This window comes from Gossypium arboreum, chromosome 10 (assembly GCF_025698485.1).
Source record: "Gossypium arboreum isolate Shixiya-1 chromosome 10, ASM2569848v2, whole genome shotgun sequence".
NCBI lineage: Eukaryota > Viridiplantae > Streptophyta > Magnoliopsida > Malvales > Malvaceae > Gossypium > Gossypium arboreum.
The window spans coordinates 24,438,613-24,454,655 of NC_069079.1; positions in this window are offsets into that span (position 1 = coordinate 24,438,613).

Sequence of the window (16,043 nt, forward strand, 5' to 3'; positions counted from 1 at the left end):
CCGTATACTAGGCTCGGGCCCGGTTTGGCCCGAAATATGGGCCTAAAATTTTGCCCAAGTCCGGCCTGAAATAAAATTATTAAGCTCGAGCTCTGCCCGCCAAGCTTATATTAAATTTTTTATTTGAAATAAAAAATTTAAAAATATAATAAATCAAATATATTTAAAAACATAAAACAAATATTAAAACAAATAAAAATAATACTAAAACAATTCTTAAAACAATACACAAATTAATAATATAATAAAAATAGTTATATTAAAAATTTAAAATAATTAAAATAAAATAAAATATATATATTAATATATAATTGGTAGGGCCGGCCAGCCCATCAAAAACTCTTACTCGAGGCCGGGCCGCTTTCTAAGCAGCCTCGTTTTTTGCCCAAGCCCATTTTTCGAGCCTATATTTTACCCAAACCTCCTGTTTTTGGGAGGCCTTGGCCGGGCCGGCCTCCCACCCATGATCACTCTAAGTAGAGGTGAGCATGGTTGGAGTCAGGTCGAGTAAGGTTAGAGTTAGGTCAATTAAAAATTTAGGGTTTAAAATTTTGTTTAAGTTTAAACTAAATAAAATGTTAAAATTCGAGCCCGACTCAATCGGACTCTCCCATATTAAATTTTATATTATTTTTATATAATTTTAAATATATAATATATCAAAAAACTAAAAATATCAAAATAAATATTTTTAACAAATTAAAATAAATTTTAAAAATATGTATATTTAAATAAGACTAAGATAGATGCAACTTAACAAGAAAATGTCTCTAAAATAATAACAAAATTAACAAATGTCTTTAAGGTAGCAAAATAGAGAGAAAACAACAAGAAAATAATATTTAAAAAAAGTAAATTTTTTTGTCTTTTAGTGGATTCGGGCCGGGCTCGGGCCAAAAATGCCTTACTTGAGGCCAGACCCATTTTTTAAACGAGTCTTATTTTTTTTGTCCAAGCCCTTTTTAAAGCCTATATTTTTGTCCAAAACCTCTTACATTTCGACCGGGCTTGATCAGGTCTAGGGGCAAGTAGCAATTTCTATTTATACAATAAGCAATTAAACAAAGTAACACCTCAACTAGAGAATGTACTAAAAACCAAATTTGAATCAATTAATAAATATGATTATAGGCATTTTATATTTTCAAATTATTCATTTTATTATTTTTGAAAATTATTTTAAATGTACATCGATATTTTAAATATATTATTTTTTCACACATAAGTGTGATACAATTGTTAATAGCTATTAGACATAACAAACTAAGGAAAAATAACAAAATTTAAACCAAGTGTTGAGTACAACGTTAAAATGATATTATCAACATTAACTTAATAGATATTTTAAAATCTCGTTACAATTAGGGATGACAAAAGTTGAACCTTTCAATAGATTCTAAATTGATTTGCTCTAATGAAATAAGCCTCTATTTATAATTGAGTTCCTCTTACATCAGTAGTACAGATTGAGTTACATCAATGGCTCTAATTTGAACATATTTATATGATAGAGTTTTAAGAAAATTTAAACTCTCTATTTTCTATATAGCTTGTAATTTAAATTAACCTAGTAACTACAATTTGTTAGAGAGTTTTCTAGGTGGTCAAGCTTCTAGTAAATGGGTTTTCTAGAATGTTTCAAGAAGTGGATCATCCTAGTAGGTTAAGTAGACCTATTTAACTTAAATGATCACCTTGGTCGTAGACATTTATTCATGGGTCATGACATTTTCCCCACCTGTTCTAGAGATACCAACACCACGTCTTCAAAAATTAGTCTATTTTATCTTGAAACTACAATAATGTTTTAAACGATTCTTGACTAACCTCACTATCGGGTAGTATTTTAACCTATAATTCTATCACCATTCAATTTGATCTTTCATGCCTAATTGTAAATATCGATCCTAAGAGGCCTTCACTTCTAATCACTCTCATTATAACTTACCTTGGTCTGAGTCCTCCTGATCCTTACAAAAAAGTTTGGGCATACTTACGTTAAACATTGATGAATCTTGAGTGTTGATGACAACTCTTATTTGTAGGCCACTTTGCCTACTCATCTTGAAACTTTGAAAGGACTCTTATGTCTCTACCAAGCCATAGTAAACATCCAACAATTTTGACAAATCACATTGTATAAAACTAGAATAATGTTTAATATGTACCTCCCTCAATGTATTTACTCTATTTTGACTACCCATATTGATAGATACTTTTCTACTCACAAAGTTTGCTGCATGATCCACCTTTTCATAGGTGATAGTTCCACTAGTAACTCAATAGGCTTTATATCTATAAAGGATTGTTGCCCCTCTAGCACAAATACATTGTATTTTGATATGAAAATTTAAGCTCATTTCATACTTAAAGAGCTTGTTTATGGGGTGATCTTTCGAGTCTTTTATTGCTTTTTCACATTCAGGTTAGCATTTATGTTAATTGTAATTTTTTTTAGTTATTTTTAAATAAAAACATCAATTATATGTCCAATTGAGCTTAATGTGTCCAATTATTTTTCTTTTCATTTTTTTACTAGAATTTTATTTTTATAGGGTAAATTTTATTTCTTTATTGTTAAAGACTATGTGGATGGTTATCAATCGTGCTTAAATGTTCAATTGGATTGATCTCCATAAATAAGCATTTTTAACTCTTGTTCTTTTTAATTGCCTTTTCCATGTTTGTTAAAATGGTTGTGTGGGTTTTGATCATAATGATGTATTAGATTGTATTGATTTTTTATGGTGATATTAATTATTAATTTAGATTAATATTCATAAGTTTGGTTTATTGGTTGTTTAATTATATTAAAATGTTTAATACGCTAGAATTGACGCTTCTAATGGAAAATTTAGATAAATGAGATCGAGAGGAGAGTTTATCGAGTAAGAAATTAATATGATTGTGTTGAATAGTGAAACCAAGAGGAGAACTACATGTCTAGGTGAGATCGAGAGGAGATTCTAGGTGGTAATTTCTAATTAGAATGAGATCGAGAGGAGATTTCTCGTTAGGAGTGGCAATTGGTAAAACCAAGTCATGTTTATTTGATAGTTAATAATAAGCCCATCGACCATCTCCTTGTTTGTTTGCATAGTTGTAAGAAAAGAAATAAGTAAATTAGGATAGTTAGCTTAATTGATAATCTAGAATTAGTTTTGAAAAAAATTCACATTTTGATTGCACTAATAATTTATGAATCGATTAGATTAGTAATTGCTTAGCTGTAAATTAACTTGACAATCACATGTACTTATCTGACAATCCCTTGGGTACAATCCTCAAAATACTTTCATATTTTGTTGTAATAAAAACTATATTAGTATTTGATCTATACACTTGCAATTAAACCACACTTTATTTTATATCTATATTTTTTCATATTTCAGTACATGTAAAATGGTGGTCAAGTTATTCATGTTGTTGCTAGGGACTATAACGATTTGAATGTGTTAGTGAAGTTAGTTGTTTGTAAGGCAATATTGATTGAAAGACAAGGAGATTAGATAGTGCCTTTGTTTTTTTTCTTGTTTTGTTTATTCTTTTTTTTTTTAATTTTTTTCTTGTTTACCTTGTTGATATTCTAATTTAATCATGTCTAATAATAATTATAAATGGTCGAGTGATCTATTTAGGATATAATGATAGGTCGAATTCTATAAACGAAGATTCAACAAGCTGTGGAGTTATGATGGTGAATCTGGAGGACAAGGGTTTTCATACGAGCATTCTTATGGTTCGTATGTATATACGAATGAGACGGGTAGCTACAATCATGAGTGGTCAGTTAGTTATCTGACATATGATACGTATCATCCATTTTACTATCCAAAAAGTAATATAGAGAGTAATAAGTATATCGAGGACCCGTCCCTTGCCGCACAAGTTGGTATATTAGATGATGAGATTTCTTCGTTCCAAGCTACCATGTCCTTCATGTCCAATACATTGGAGCAATTGTTGGAAGTCATCCAATAATGATTTAAGGTATATGCTCCGGTATAGGAAGAAGTCGAGCATGATGTTCCTGAACTCAATAAGGAAGGCCATTCTATAGTTATTAAACATGAAGAGTTGAACATGAGTGTTCAACAAGAGTTGAATACTGTGATGAGTTTGTGAAAAAAAAAAGGTGTCTTCACTTTGATTAGCATTGGAGTAGGAGTAGAGTTAGATGTAGAGGAAATGCTAAACCAAGAATTAAGTGAACGTGTGAATAAGCCAACACACTTTCCAACTACTATTATGGAAAAGTCAACCAATGAACTTTACAAGCATATATATTTCGAAGCGGGAAGATAGTTTGGGGTGATACAATTTTACATGCTAATGATTTTGTATTGCTCGAGGCTATATGTAACACCCCATACCCAACCTGATCGTCAGGTCCAAGCTACGGGATGCCACATTCGTTGTTGGAGCAACTACAATCAATTACATTTCAAATTAAAGTTAATACACATTATTAATATTAAAAAAATCATTATGGCATGTTAAAAAATCATATACGAGCCTTATATGAGCTTACAAAAGCTCTTTAGACGACTTGAGGTCGAATAAGGACCAAATTATAAAATTTTCAAAATACCGGGTTGACGTTGCAACTTTGGGGTTTTTAGGTCATGACATATCTCACTGTCAAATTCTCATTGCAATGTGACTGAAAATGAGTTGTGTCGAAACCTAAAACCCCCGAAGTCGCGACATTAATTTATATTTTAAAAATTTTACAATTTGGTCCTTATTCGACCTCAAGTCGTCTAAAGAGTTTTCGTAAGCTTGTATAAGGCTTGTTTATGATTGTTTAACATGTCGTAATGATTTTATTATTATTATTATTATTAAAATTTATTAGCTTTAAATTTGAAATATAATTGATCGTAGTTGCTCTAGCAACGAATGTGGCATCTCGTAGCTCAGACATGACAACGAGTACCCCAACATGAGTTGTGGAGTTGGCTAGGTTTAAAAGAGAAGAGGCTCGTGTTGTGGCTATCTCAATAATTGAATATAAGACAGAAGCAATATGTTCGATCGAAGAGAGGGGTCATTATCTCGACAATAAGAAAAACACTGATTCAAAGTGTCAAGGACTTCATAGAAGTTCTTCTACGATGGTGATATGGATTACCTTGATTATGAAGGATTTTAATGATTTTATTTTTTCGAATTTTGTTTTTATTTTCTTTCTATAGCATATTTTGTTTTTCTGTGTTTTGCTTTGTTGTTCTATGTAGGTTCACCCACCGAAAGTTACACAACATTTTTGAGTTTTCAACGAAGTTTGAGGATGACTACAAAATTTTTCTACAAATCATTTTCTTACAAGAGAGTTTTTCAAACTTTAGTGAGAGGACGCATTGAGGACAATGTGTGACTTAAGTGTGGGGTGTACATAGAAGTTTTTATTTTTTGTGTTTTGTTTGTTTATTTTTTTATATTTCTTTAAATTTTCAAAAATCCATAAAAAATTTAAAATTTTCTTGCATGATGCTTGAAGTATGTTGGCATTGAGTTTATTGGATGTTGATATTGAATTATGTATTACTGACTTTCAAGCATGCAAATTTTGATTAATGTTAGAAAATTTGGTTATTTTAAAGGTATATTAGTTACTTCAATATGTTAAATTGCATGATAAGCTAGAAGTGGTCAATCTTTGGGAATATGTTTGATTTTATGCCAATTGATAGATAGGTTGTGTGATACCCCATGTAACACCCCGTACCCGATACCGTTACCGGAGTCAGACACGAGGGGTTCACAGAGTAAATTCACTTATTTTCACAGTCCATTTAAAAATTTCCAGACAAGCTGGTTACTGCGTCACTTTCGCCTTAAAAATCATATCTTGAGTTTCAAAACTCGAAAACCAGTTTCGTAAATTTTTCCTGAAACTAGACTCATATATCCATCTACAAATTTTTTTCTAGAATTTTTGGTCGAGCCAATAAGTACAGTTTATTAGTTAAAGTCTCCCCTGTTTCAGGGTTCAACTACTCTGACCTTCACGCACTACGACTTGGATATCTCCCTGTACAGGGCTTCAATACTGATGCCGTTTGTTTCTATAGAAACTAGACTCGAAAAGGAATCTATACATATATGGAATGACTTCTAATTATCTCTACTTAATTTATAATGAAATTCCAAAGTCGGAACAGGGAATCCAGAAACCGTTCTGGCCCTGTTTCATGAAAACTTAAATATCTCTTAACATATGACTCATATGATCGTTTCGTTTCTTCCATATGAAAGTAGATTCATCAAGGTTCGATTACATAATTTATTCACTATTTAATTCCATTCCTACTAATTTTAGTGATTTTCAAATTTACATCACTGCTGCTGTCAGCATCTGCCTTTAAGGTAGACTTTACCTATTTCATAGTTTCCATGATTCAACTAGCCCTTTTAGCATATATAGCACAAAATATGATCATGATTAACCATTCCAATGGCTAATCGTTTCCAAACATTTCCATACCTCTTAATGAACAACATACAAAACGATTATAATACTACGCTCAAAGTGTATATAAGCCATTTTCGCATGGCTATCCAAATTTATACAAAACCAAAGGGTACATGACCCACAACAAAAAGGGTAGTCCTATACATGCCATTTCAAAGTTCAACCAAAAGTGTACCAAAAGGGGCTTTGATAGTGTGGACGACTTCGACTTTGACAATCCCGAGTCTGATAGCTGACGAACCAAAATCTATAAAACAGAGATTCAAAAAACGGAGTAAGCATTTAATGCTTCGTAAGTTTGAGCCATAAAATTAGACACAACTAAAGTGTAGCATTCATATGGCTAAACAGATAACTTCATATGCACAAATTCTCAATATCATACTTACTTCACATTACCAACCCTTATATTCATACACAAAAGATCAACTTAGCCAAAGGCGGTAGCTCATTTATCGATCGAGCGAATACTAATTGTAAGGATCAACTAAATCAATGCATATACGAGACATACCTCATTCTTTGGGATTTTACGAGCATATTAATTGAAACTATTACAGCAAGGTCGCTCATTCCCAAGCCAAGTACCTTCGGGATTTAACCGGATATAGCTACTCGCTCAATGCCTTCGGGACATAGCCCGGATATAGTAACTCGCCCCAATGCCTTCAAGACTTAGCCCGGATATAGTAGCTAGCACAAATGCCTTCGGGACTTAGCCCGGATGTAATAACTCGCACAAATGCCTTTGGGACTTAGCCCGGATGTAATAACTCGCACAAATGCCTTCGGGACTTAGCCCGAAACTAGTCACTAGCGCAAATGCCTACGGGACTTAGCCTGGTTATCATCCGAATATTCATGCACATATCAATAAATCATGACACATTTATATCTCATTTTCATAATTAGAGTTCAAACACAAGTCACGTATTAAGCACTCCCATTTTCGGCTCACTAGCCACATACAAACAGCATGGTTTAGTTTGCTTTATAACACGATCTCTATGCACATACGGCTACCCGTCATACGTATAGACTAATTAACTCATCATATAATTCAAGTAGAATCATCATATCACCGTATATTTGTTATGCTCATACATCATGACTTAATCAAATCATAAACTAAGTCTCATTGCTCAAAACTTACCTCGGATGTTGTCGAACGATTTCGATGGCTATTCGACCACTTTTTCCTTCCTTTATCGGATTTAGTTCCCCTTTTCTCTTGAGCTTAATTTAACAAATAAATTGATTTAATCATTTGAGCATCGAAAAGAGGAACTCAAGGTACTTAGCCCATATATATATACATTAGACATTAAAGTCACATACATATGAAATCATGAATCAACTCAACATATTAACCCACACTTCCTTTTAGCCGATTGTCTAAGCCAAGATAAAAGCATCAATATGCTTGCCTCTAACCGAATACATGCAACACTAACCTTCTTCCTATGGCCGAATATGCATGTCTATGTTGAGGCCGATTATATGCTTAATACTTTCTACAAGTATGGTTACTTGTATTGATTATATATCATCTTATTTCAAGTTCAAAACTTGGCTAATACGCATATATACACTAGTAATCAAATACTAACATTTTGCACTTCACCTTACTACCATTTCACATCTACTTTCTACCATGGCCGAATGCATCAAGACACCATACCATTCAATTTTGGTCATGGGTTACACAAAGAACTTAATGTCTAACTCAAAAATGCCAAAAAGAAAATCCAAGAGTCATCAATCGCCATCACATGTATCATTACAAAGCTTCACACTTAGCATGCAAATGACATCAACACAAATCCACCTTAGCCAAAACTTAACTCATCTTCATGCCTCATCACCACAACATCAAACATCAACCAAGAAGACAACACCCATGGCCGAATATCATCTCCATCTTATAGCAAAGATTTAAACCATGGGCTAGGTAGAACTCAAACTAACAACTAAAAACATGCATGAATCTCATGGACAACATCAAACATACCTTAGTCTAGCAAACCACCATAGCCGATTTTCTCCAAGCTCTTTCCCTTCCTTTCTTTCCTCTATTCGGTCAAAGATGTTCAAGAATGAACACTTTTTTTTTTTGTTTTCTTTCTTCAATTCACGGCAATTGGGGGGGGAGGAAACATGGATGAGACAATTTTTTTTCATCACTCCTCCCTTTGCATTATTATTTTATTACCCATACTCCTTATTTTATTTTTCCTAACATAAATCACTAACATAACATGTTTATGACATGTTTTGCCCATAACATTTTGTCCTCCTTCCTTGTCATGGCTGGCCACTACTAAATTAAGGGGGAAATTGACATGCAAGTCCACCCTTTTATTACATGCACTAATAGATCCTTATAGATTAACCTATCACATTTCAAAAGTGTCACACATAAGTCCTATTAGCTGAATTCACATGCAATCGACTAAATCGAAGCTTAAAACTTTCACACATTCATATTCACATATTTTAGACAATAAATATCATATTCAAATAATTTGGTGACTCGGTTTAGCGGTCCCGAAACCACTTTCCGACTACGGTCACTTTAGGGCTGTCACAACTCTCCCCCACTTAAGAAATTTTCGTCCCCAAAAATCTTACCGGTAAATAGGTTTGGGTATCGCTCTTTCATAGAGTTCTCGAGTTCCCAAGTAGCTTTTTCTATCCCGTGTTTGAGCCATAACACTTTTACTAAAGGAACATTTTTGTTTCGTAACTCTTTCACTTCACGAGCTAGGATACGAATCGGCTCTTCTTCATAACTCATGTCGGATTGAATTTCAACCTCTGATGGATTAATTACGTGTGACGGATCAGATCTATAACGTCGAAGCATCGAAACATGAAAGACATCGTGAATCTTTTCAAGTTCAGGGGGCAAAATCAATCTATACGCAACTAGACCAACTCGTTCGGAGATTTCGTACCGTCCAATGAATCTCGGACTCAACTTGCCCTTACGGCCAAATCTGAGTATCTTTTTCCAAGGCGAAACTTTAAGAAACACTTTATCTCCCACATGATATTCAATGTCTTTTTGTTTCAAATCCGCATACGATTTCTGACGATCTGTGGCTGCCTTCAGACTTTCACGGATTACTTTTACTTTCTGTTCAGCATCTTTAATCAAATCAACTCCGAAAATTTTACTTTTACTTAGCTCGGTCCAAAACAATGGTGTACGGTATTTACGACCGTACAAAGCCTCGTAAGGTGCCATCTTAATACTTGATTGAAAACAATCAAAGGTAAATACCGCTCCCATGAGCCACTAAACTCGAGGATGCAACATCTCAACATATCCTCAAGTATCTGAATTATCTGCTCGGATTGACCATCGATTTGTGGATGAAAAGCGGTGCTAAAATGCAGCTTGGTACCCAAAGCTTCTTGCAATTTCTTCCAAAATCGCGAGGTGAATCTCAGATCTCTATTCGACACAATAGAAATCGGTACCCCGTGTAATCTCACAATCTGAGAAACATACAATTCAGCTAGTTTATCCAATGAAAAATCCGTACGTACGGGGATAAAATGAGCCAACTTAGTCAGTCTATCAACAACAACCCAAATCTCATCTTTCTTACTTGTCGACAATGGCAACCCAGGCACAAAATCCATCGTGACTCGATCGCATTTCCATTCAGGTATCATGATCGGCTGAAGTAAACCAGTAGGCACTTGATGTTCTGCCTTCACTTGCTGAAATACTAAGCAATTCGAGACAAAATCGAAAATGTCTCGTTTCATACCATGCCACCAAAACTGACGTCTCAGATCGTTGTACATTTTCATACTCCCCGGGTGAATTGACATTCGGCTACAATGAGCTTCGTTCAGAATCATCGAAATGAGTTATGAATTTCTTGGAACACACAACCGACTTTTGAACCTCAAACAATCGTCATCATCAATTTGAAACTCTGATTCCATATTCGGAACACATTCAGCCCGTTTTGCAACCAATTCATCATCGACTTTCTGAGCTTCATGAATTTGATGAATCAACAATGGTTTGGCCTTTAATTCGCCACTAACACATTGTCGATAGAATGCATAAGTGTACATTCATCGCTCGTAAAGCAAACAGTGATTTACGACTTAAGGCATCCGCAACCACATTAGCCTTTCCCGGGTGATAGTCAATGACAAGCTCATAATCTTTTAACAACTCGAGCCAACGTCTTTGTCGTAGATTTAAGTCTCTTTGAGTCATCGAATATTTGAGACTTTTGTGATCCGAAAATACATGGCACTTCTCACCAAATAAGTAATGTCGCCATATTTTCAAAGCGAATACGATGGCAGCTAATTCGAGATCATGGGTTGGATAATTTTTCTCATGTGGCTTTAATTGTCTCGACGCATAGGCCACAACTCGACCTTCTTGCATTAATACGCAACCCAACCCAAGTAGGGAGGCATCACTATAAATGACAAACTCTTTGCTCGATTCAAAGTTGCACTAGAATTGAGCTTCACCAAATAAGTTTTCATTGATCAAAACTTTTCGACATTTTTCCGTCCATTCAACTTAACATCTTTTGAAGTAGCCGTCATTGGTGTGGCTATCATCGAAAACCTTTACAAACCGTCGGTAACCTAAGCGAGTCCCAAAAAGCTCGAACCTCAAGAATATTTCTGAGGCTTCCGCTAAGTATGGCTGAAATTTTGCTCGTCAACTCGAATACCATTGCGGATACCACATGACCCAAGAAGCTAACCTCTTAACCATAACTCACACTTCATGAACTTAGCATATAACCGCTTATCCGTAAAATTTGCAACACTAATCCTGGTGTTCAAGATGATCGGTTTCATTTCTCGAATAAACCAAAATATCATCGATAAACACGACTACAAACCGATCCAAATACGGTTCAAGATCCGATTCATCAAATCCATAAATACCGTAGGGGCATTAGTGAGCCCAAACGGCATCACTAAGAACTCATAGTGACCGTATCTCGCTCAAAGCGGTTTTGGGTATATCCGAATCTCGAATTCATGAATCGGTAATAACCCGATCTCAAATCTATCTTTGAAAACACCGAGGCTCCCTTTAGTTGATCAAACAAATCGTCAATACGTGGCATCGGATATTTATTCTTTATTGTCACCTTATTCAGCTGACGATAGTCGATGCACAACCTCATGGTTCCGTCCTTCTTTTTCACAAACAGTACTGGTGCACCCCAAGGTGAGAAACTTGGTCGAGTGAAACCTCTATCCATTAACTCTTGCAACTGAGCTTTCAATTCCTTCAATTCCATTGGTGCCATACGATACGGAGCTATTGAAATTGGCGTAGTCCCAGGTACAAGTTCAATACCAAACTCTACCTCCCGAACAGGTGGTAAACCCGGTAATTCTTCGGGAAAAACATCCGGGTATTCACAAACCACCGGCACAGATTCGGGTTTCTTTTCTAACTCTTTGTCATCAAGTATATACGCAAGGTATGCTTCGCACCCCTTTCTTACATATTTCTGAGCCAACATTGATGACATTACAGCTGGCAACCCCTTTAAGTCCGTAGACTCAACTCGGATTATCTCGTTATTTGCGCACCTCAAATCAATAGTCTTGCTTTTGTAATTCATAATCGCATCATGCACAGTCAACCAATCCAAACCGAGAATAACGTCAAATTCATCAAACGACAAAAGCATCAAGTCCGCCGAAAAACAGGAACCTCGAATTACTAGGGGACATTTCTTACACACTTTGTCGACAAGCACGTAACGACCCAAGGGATTTGACACCCGAATTACGAACTCAGTAGACTCAATAGGTAAAGTCTTGCTGGATGCTAAGGTTTCACATATATAAGAATGAGTAGAACCAGGGTCAATCAAAGCAATCACATTAGTATCAAAGAGAGTAAAAGTACCGGTAATAACATCTGGCGAGGAAGCATCCTCGCGTGCTGCGATAGCATAAGCTCTAGCAGAGCACGAGCCTCGAGATATGGTTGTAGCATCTCTAGATCCTCTCGACCACCACTAGGATTTCCGTGTTTCTAGATGGTCTACCTCGGCGTTGGTAGCACCCGGTTTCTCACTCGGTTTACATTCTGCTCGCACAACCTCGGGCAATCTTTAATAAAGTGGTCAACCGATCCGCACTTGTAACAGGATCAGTCATGGAATCTACAACTCCCGAATGCCATTTACCACAATATTGGCACTCGTTCTATCTCGACGATCATTTCCAACATCGGCGATTGAAGTGACTCGTGTACCCATAAGGGTCGATCACGATCTCGTCTAGAAAAGCCAAGTGTCTCTAGACCGCCTAAGCCATCTCTAAATTTCTTCGATGATCATGGAAGGGCTTCCCAAAGACCTCTTCTGAAACTCCTTTGCTCCCACCTCGACTTTCTTTTCTCCATACTGAGCTCCTCGGCTTTACAAGCTCGCTCGACAAGTGCCACAAATTCCCGGATTTCCAAAATGCCAACATACGACTTTATATCATCATTCATCCATCTTGAAACGTTTACACATCACAGCTTCTGAAGAAATGCATTCTCGCATCGCATGGCTAAGCCTCACAAATTTTCGTTCATAGTCGGTAACCGACATGAAACCTTGTTTAAGTTCAAGAAATTCCTTCCGTTTTTGATCTATGAATCTCTGACTGATATACTTTTTCCGAAACTCGGTTTGGAAAAGCTCCCAAGTTACTTGCTCTCTGGGTACAACAGAAGTCAAAGTATTCCACCAATAGTAGGCGTAATCACGTAGCAAGGAGATAGTACACTTTAGGCACTCATCGGTGTGCAAGATAGCTCATCGAGTACCGAATAGTGTTGTCCAACCAAAATTTAGCTTGCTCGGCATCATCATTGTCGGAGCTTTAAATTCAAGAGCCTCGTGTTTTCGGATTCATCAACTGGGGCTTATTTGACCTTATTTGGTCGGGCTCTGGAGGTATTGTAGGTCTTGGGGTGGTATTATTCGGGAATGGAGGTTGTGGAACAGCTGTATTAGTTTGAATGTATTGGTTGAACCAATCATTCATCACGCTATAGAAAGCTTGTCTAGCTTCATCATTCGGATTACTAGCAATAGGTTGAGAGTCCGCGGAGTGTCCCTTGTCTTGGAGCAGAACCTTTACACTTTCAAGATCATCACCTACCGCTTCGGTCGGGATCGGGATCCATTACTATAGGTAAACACATTTGCAAATGTCAGAAATCACCACACTATCAAATAATCACATAATGGCATGTATAGCTAGACCCAAACGTATTACGGTAGTCCTAGAATCGACTAAACCGTAGCTCGATACCAATTTAATTGTAACACCCTATACCCGAGACCGTTCTGAGAGTCGGACACGAGGGTTCATGAGACTAAATTCACTTATTTTCACAAATCCATTTAAAATTTCGGACAAAAGTTGATTCTTGCATCACCATTGCCTTAAAAATCATATCTTGAGTTTCAAAACTCGAAAACCAGTTTAAAGAATTTTTCCTGAAACTAGACTCATATATCCATCTAAAAATTTTTTCTGGAATTTTGGTCTAGCCAATTAGTACAGTTTATTAGTTAAAGTCTCCCTGCTTTGAGGTTCGACTACTCGACCTTCACGCACTACGACTTGGATATCTCCTTGTACAGGACTTCAATACTGATGCCGTTTGTTTCTATAGAAACTAGACTCGAAAAGGAATCTATACATATATGACATGACTTCTAATTATTTAATTTATAATGAAATTCCAAAGTTGGAACAGGGAATTCAGAAACCGTTCTGGCCCTATTTCACGAAAACTTAAATATCTCTTAACATATGACTCATACGATCGTTTTGTTTCTTCCATATGAAAGTAGATTCATCAAGGTTCGATTACATAATTTATTCACTATTTAATTCCATTCCTACTAATTTTAGTGATTTTCAAATTTACATCATCTTCTTTGTCAAAGATTCGCCTTTAAGGTAGACTTTACCTATTTCATAGTTTCCATGATTCAACTAGCCCTTTTAGCATATATAGCACAAAATATGATCATGATTAACCATTCCAATGGCTAATCGTTTCCAAACATTTCCATACCTCTTAATGAACAACATACAAAACGATTATAATACTACGCTCAAAGTGTATATAAGCCATTTTCGCATGGCTATCCAAATTTATACAAAACCAAAGGGTACATGACCCACAACAAAAGGGTAGTCCTATACATGCCATTTCAAAGTTCAACCAAAAGTGTACCAAAAGGGCTTTGATAGTGTGGACGACTTGACTTCGACAATCCCGAGTCCGATAGTGACGAACCAAAATCTATAAAAGAGAGATTCAAAGAACGGAGTAAGCATTTAATGCTTAGTAAGTTTGAGCCATAAAATTAGACACAACTAAAGTGTAGCATTCATATGGCTAAACAGATAATTTCATATGCACAAATTCTCAATATCATACTTACTTCACATTACCAACCCTTATATTCATACACAAAAGATCAACTTAGCCAAAGGCGGTAGCTCATTTATCGATCGAATTAATACTAATTGTAAGGGATCAACTAAATCAATGCATATCTGAGACATACCTCATTCTTTGGGATTTTACGAGCATATTAATTGAAACTATTACAGCAAGGTCGCTCATTCCCAAGCCAAGTACCTTGATTTAACCGGATATAGCTACTCGCTCAATGCCTTCGGGACATAGCCGGATATAGTAACTTCGCACCAATGCCTTCGGGACTTAGCCCGGATATAGTAACTTCGCACAAATGCCTTCGGGACTTAGCAGGATGTAATAACTCGCACAAATGCCTTCGAGGACTTAGCACGAACTAGTCACTAGCGCAAATGCCTTCGGACTTAGCCCGTTATCATCCGAATATTCATGCACATATCAATAAATCATGACACATTTATATCTCATTTTCATAATTAGAGTTCAAACACAAGTCACGTATTAAGCACTCCCATTTTCAGCTCACTAGCCACATACAAACAGCATGGTTTAGTTTGCTTTATGACACGATCTCTATGCACATACGGCTACCCGTCATACGTATAGACTAATTAACTCATCATATAATTCAAGTAGAATCATCATATCACCGTATATTTGTTATGCTCATACATCATGACTTAATCAAATCATAAACTAAGTCTCATTGCTCGAAAACTTACCTCGGATGTTGTCGAACGATTTCGATGGCTATTCGACCACTTTTTCCTTCCCTTTATCGGATTTAGTTCCCTTTTGCTCTTGAGCTTAATTTAACAAATAAATTGATTTAATCATTTGAGCATCGAAAAGAGGAACTCAAGGTACTTAGCCCATATATATATACATTAGACATTAAAGTCACATACATATGAAATCATGAATCAACTCAACATATTAACCCACACTTCTTTTTAGCCGATTGTCTAAGCCAAGATAAAAGCATCAATATGCTTGCCTTTAACCGAATACATGCAACACTAACCTTCTTCCTATGGCCGAATATGCATGTCTATGTTGAGGCCGATTATATGCTTAATACTTCCTACAAGT